The following is a 6,000-nucleotide window of genomic DNA, read 5'->3' on the forward strand; positions in this document are numbered from 1 at the left end:
TCCTACGTATTTGTATGTAAAACTTTGATTCCCTATTGTGGCCCCTTCCAACCCCTGGGACCCATGATTTGAACAAACTTGAATCTGCATTATGTCAGGAAGCTTTCATGTAAATCTCAGCTTTTCTGGCTTAGTGGTTCTTGAGAAGAAGATTTTTAAAGTTTTTCCCTATATATTTATATGTAAAACTTTGATCCCCCCCCTTGTAGCCCCATCCTACCCCCGGGGGCCATGATTTGAACAAACTTGAATCTACACTATGTCAGAAAGTTTTCATGTAAATATCAGCTTTTCTAGCTCAGTGGTTCTTGAGAAGAAGTTTTTCCCTATATATCTGTATGTAAAACATTGATCCCCCCTTGTGGCCCCATCCTACCCCCGGGGGCCATGATTTGAACAAACTTGAATCTACACTATGTCAGAAAGTTTTCATGTAAATATCAGCTTTTCTAGCTCAGTGGTTCTTGAGAAGAAGATTTTTCCTATATATTTGTATGTAAAACTTTGATCCCCTATGGTGGCCCCATCCAATCCCAGGGGCCCATGATTTGAACAAACTTGAATCTGCATTATGTCAGGAAGCTTTCATGTAAATCTCAGCTTTTCTGGCTTAGTGGTTCTTGAGAAGAAGATTTTTAAAGTTTTTCCCTATATATTTGTATATAAAACTTTGATCCCCTATTGTGGCCCCATCCTACCCCCAAGGGCCATGATTTGAACAAACTTGAATCTGCAATATGTCAGGAAGCTTTCAGGTAAATTTCAGCTCTTCTGGCCCAGTGGTTCTTGAGAAGATTTTTAAATGACCCCACCCTATTTTTGCATTTTTGTGATTATCTCCCCTTTGAAAGGGTCATGGCCCTTCATTTGAACAAACTTGAAAGCCCTTCACCCAAGAATGCTTTTGGCCAAGTTTGGTTGAAATTGGCCCCGTGGTTCTGGAGAAGAAGTCGAAAATGTGAAAAGTTTACAGATGGACGGACAGACAGACGGACGATGGACAAAATGTGATCAGAAAAGCTCACTTGAACCTTCGGTTCAGGTGAGCTAAAAACTATACTTCTATACAGCTTATATCAGTAGTAAAATGTACCATTCATTTCTTTTTGAATTATTCTAATTTAAACACAATTAAATAGTTTTATTGATTCTACCTTGTTCACAATTTCATTGTAGATTGAGGTCGTATATTTCTTTTAATATAGATGTATTTTTAAACATTCCAATTTTGTGGCTCAAAATCACCTGTGTAAGGTGTTTACTGATTGTTTTTTAGAAATGAAATTGCTGTATTGAAATGCATTTTAAGTAATTTTTTCCACATTGAAAGCATACAGTTGATTGATTAGCAATTTGGGAGGCACACTTTTGCAAGGTTTACTCCTAGACAATTATGGTTGCAGATAAATGCAAGATAGAACTGCGTACTGATAGTCTCAGTAAACGCAGAGCAATATCACTATAGTAACATGGGAAACTTGTATTGTGGTGTACTTCCCTATTGCAGTAGTAAGCCACTGTAATCTACAAATGAATAAAAAAAATTGTCATTTCATTTGGAAGGAGTTGATACGTGTGAAAATTGTAAACTTTCACAACCTTATTTAGCTAAAGAATGCAGTTTTAGTAGAAAGTAATTTAATTTTTTTTTTTTTTTTAAATCCCTGCAAGACTCAAACTCACACTATACAGATCAGCAGTTGACACATTAACCAATAGTCTAGTCAATCTAGCTCAAAAATGAGCAAAACCTCAAACTAATTGCAACAGAAATGAAATTTTGATTATTCATGCAAGAAAACACATGCAAACAACATATTAAAAATCGGCTTTTGTATTTCCATGGGAAAATTGGAATTTTGGGGTAAAAGGATGTGTTTTTTCATGAAAATCGCTAAAAACTGGAAATTGAAGAAAATGTCCATTTTATGTAACATACAGTAAAAATAAGTTTCATATCTCAAATTTCAACCTGGAAATGTTCGATTAATTTTTTTTACAGCAGAATATATTCTTTCCTTGACTGTAATTTTTGGGTAAAATCTTGCTTTTTTGAATATAATTGTTAAAGATTGAAATTTTAAGAAGAAAACCCACATTTTGTCATACATTTGAGTCTACCAATAAAATATTGAAGTTAGGATTTATTTTAAAAACTGCTCAACAAGTAAGATATATAGATTATTGGCAATATATATGAAAAATACCATTTTAGGTAGGAAAACCTACCTTTTTCTAAAACAAAAATAGTGAAAAATTGGAAATGATAGGAAATGACTGTTTTATAGAAGAGATGACATTGATCTTATAAATTTAAGAATAAAACGTCCAAATGCACAACTAAACTTTTCTGCACCAAAATTTATTTTCCCTTGCCGAATTTTGGACTGAAATCTTCATTTCCCAACAAAAATCGTTAAAAACTGGATTTTGGAAGAAAATACTTTTTCCTGTCCATTAGGCATATATGAGTTACCACATGAAGATTTATACATTAAAATAAACTGTTAACACAAAACAAGTGCCCCTTCAAAAATGGTCTGTAAAAGATGACCTACATTTTTGCAGTTACTCCCCTTACATCGGAAGTTGGAGGCGCGCTTACCATTCCGGTCCTATGTTTCACATAAATACATGTAGTATTTTAAAACAAACAGTGTATAGTAAAGCTTACGTTACCAAATTCGTTATTAAGCTGAGTTTTAACAGTTTGTACTACAGCTATGACGAAACAAGGTTCAGTTTCTTCGATTTTATAAAGAAATCTTTAATACGTGCACTTCGTCAAGTTCTAGAGTTTGGGGGGGGGGGGGGGGGTTATAGCCGTATTTGATGTTTAGTTCTATCCAAATTATTGTGCAATTAATACCGAGAATTTCAGGAGTAATCTATTTTAAAAACAATGGACACATAGAATTAAAAGCAAAATGAATCAGGCACGCAGCATCGTAAAAAAAAAGGGGGGGGGGGAGGGTGAGAAGATAATTTCACAATATTGCCTGAAAATTGACAAGTAAATTTTAATCCAAAGTTATAAAAATCCTTGATGGTGTGTGTGGTGGTGGTGGTGGTGGGGGTGGGGGCTAAGGTTGTTCTCTCAGTTCAATTTTACACTTCCACTGTGTACAGTTCACGACAATGCTATTTTTAAAAAAAAAAAAAAAAAAAGAGGAGGGAGAGCAACCAATCTGTCTAAAAATCGAACTCTGTACGTAAAAATTTATCAACTTTGCATATAATGATAAAAGGTGTAGAGCCATTATTGCTACGTGCCTGATAATTATATAAGTGATCATTTGAGTAATTGCAGTACAGTTCAGTCCATGTTTTTACAAGCACAACGGCTAGTGTCACAATTTGCCTTGCATTTACAGCGAAAAACGTTCAAAAGTTTATCTGGCGCGACTTGTAATTTAGTTTTAACGGATACAAGAATTGCTGAAAGCAGTGATAAGCCCCAATTCGAAGGATCCAAATTAATCATTTCTTTAGTCCACTCTATGACTTAAAAAATTCTTGCAGTGCTCCTTTTCTGCAGCTGTAGTTAGTAGTTAGTGGCAATGACTGAACTTATAAAAATGATATTGTGTTAGACAATTCTTCACATAGCAAATCTCCTATAAGTGTCTCTACGGTATTCCATCGTACAAAGTCGATATGACATCGACACCAGAATATATCTTTTTCTCTATGAAATCCTCATATAGGAAGGTGAAGATAACGAACAGTGATCCATCTCGTAACTCCTATAAGCAATACAAAATAGAGAGGTGGGCAAACACGGACCCCTGGATATACCAGAAGTGGGATCAGATGTCTATGGGCTATAAGGAGTAAGCACCCCCTGTTGACCGGTTACACCCGCCGTGAGCTCTATATCTTATTTTAAAAGGCAAACGGAGTTACCCTTATTCAATATCATTGTGCCAAAAACGGCCTAACAATCTATATGAAACAAGTCAGACAGATTTGACCCAATGATAGGTTGTATTGGCAAAGTAGATTGTTATAACGACCATATAATTCGCGAAATGCTGACTTTAAACGAAACAGTTGAAACCCCTTCACCATCAACTTGTTTGTCAGTAAACTGTCTCCATTTAAAAACTAATCATATACAGAATTTTTTCGCGATTAGTCTACATTTTGACTATACAGGACCTGTTCCGATGCCGAACATTCTTGACGTTGTGTCGCATCCTGTGAATGCATGTAGAAAGGGAAAGGATTGACAAACTTCGTTTCCTAAAAAGACGTCTGGTTTTAACGATATTCTTCACTTATATTAGCTCAAAAATTCAATGTCTCACAAAAAACTAAGTTCACATAGTTTTCACCAAGACCCCCCCCCCCCTCCCCCTTTTAAAACTTAATATGACAAATGTTGAAACTAATCGAATAACAAGAAAAGAAACGTACGATTATAAATAACACTCTGTATACCTCTGTATACCTTTTCTACTGTTTATTCACAAATGAAAGTGTACATTAAATCTATTAAATGTTCATTAATATGTTTTAAATATTATGTGGTATTCAACAGTCGCTTGTCTTTTTCCTTTTTCCACTAAAGTGTAATCGATGTCGGATGACAGAAACTTGCGGGAGTTTTTATTCCCCTCCCCCTAACTAATTGAATTTAAATTTTCATCCGACATTGATTTCGTCCCTTAGGGCAGTTATGTTTATTTCAGAGTTCGTTGCTATTTCTGTGCTTTATATATAGACATTTCAAACACAATATGCATTTTGTATGATCCTCTAAAATTTACGATAAATAACTGTATCGTGTGCCAGCGTGGCGAGAATTCCATCGTCATCGAAAACAAGTGTTGTCTTGAATAGATGGCCGGGCGGTCTAGCGCGCTGTTCGCATGCTGCTAGGAGATATGGTTCCGCAGGTCGTGAGCCCAAGACTAATTAAAAAGAGTAACTACTCGATTTTACATCAAATCATGATACTATGCGCAAGTGTTTACTTACATTGATTTTTATTATTTATATTATCAATGTTTTATTATCATTATTATTACCCATGAATGACTCCCCAAACCTGAATTTGAAAAAGAAAAGCAAAAATACTTTACTTACTTAGTTTTATAAAAGTTTTTAATATAAAACGCTTGCTCAAATGATGAAGATACAAAATAACTGAAACTTTTAACCCGAATGGCTTTCCATACTTTCTTTTTTAACAACCGTAATTCCCCCTTGTAAATTGGCACTAATTCTTTAAGATTTCATTTATAATTGATTATTCATAACTTCTAAAGTAAATATTGTGTTTTATAATTAAAATTAATTCAGTAGAGGGTCAAACAAAATATTTTGAAGCTTTATTCGCGAAAGTTCTCCGGGAATGGAAGTCGGCAAAGAATATGAGATGCTGAGCAATATTGTATGTATATAGAAGGTCTTAAAAATCACCTTTTTAATACAACTGTTAAGCTGTTTAATCGCGTTTTTTATTACATGCACTTTAGATCGTTGTGTATAACTTTATTCCGATGACTTTCACAGTTAAGTTACTCCCCTTTACGTGTACGGCGTGCCGTAAACACCACAAAATATCGATGGTTTACTAAAATATTTAAGTCTAAATTTTAAATATTTCCCATTGTCCGATTTTTTGTATGTTGTTAATCACGCTTTTGTTTATTAAATTCCGTCGAGTTTGTTTCTGTTGCAATTACTTTGAGGTGATTTGCTAGATTGACTAGACTACAACTGAGCCAACCAGCTAGGCAATCAAATTCAAAAGGAATATGCATGTATTGCTGATTTTTATGTTTTCATTCATTTTGCAAAGGGAGGTCAGCCATTATGATGTGTGATATAATAGGTCTATATCTTTTGACAAATATTTCCTTCGTGATTTTTGGTTAGCATCCAACAAAGCAACTTTTAAAACAATTTTTGTTTGCTCGTTAATTTGTAAACGCATTTAAAAGATATTTTCTCTAAGTGTTAAAAGATTTTTGTATGATTTTTTTTTCACCC

This window comes from Ostrea edulis, chromosome 2 (assembly GCF_947568905.1).
Source record: "Ostrea edulis chromosome 2, xbOstEdul1.1, whole genome shotgun sequence".
NCBI classification, from domain to species: Eukaryota; Metazoa; Mollusca; class Bivalvia; order Ostreida; family Ostreidae; genus Ostrea; species Ostrea edulis.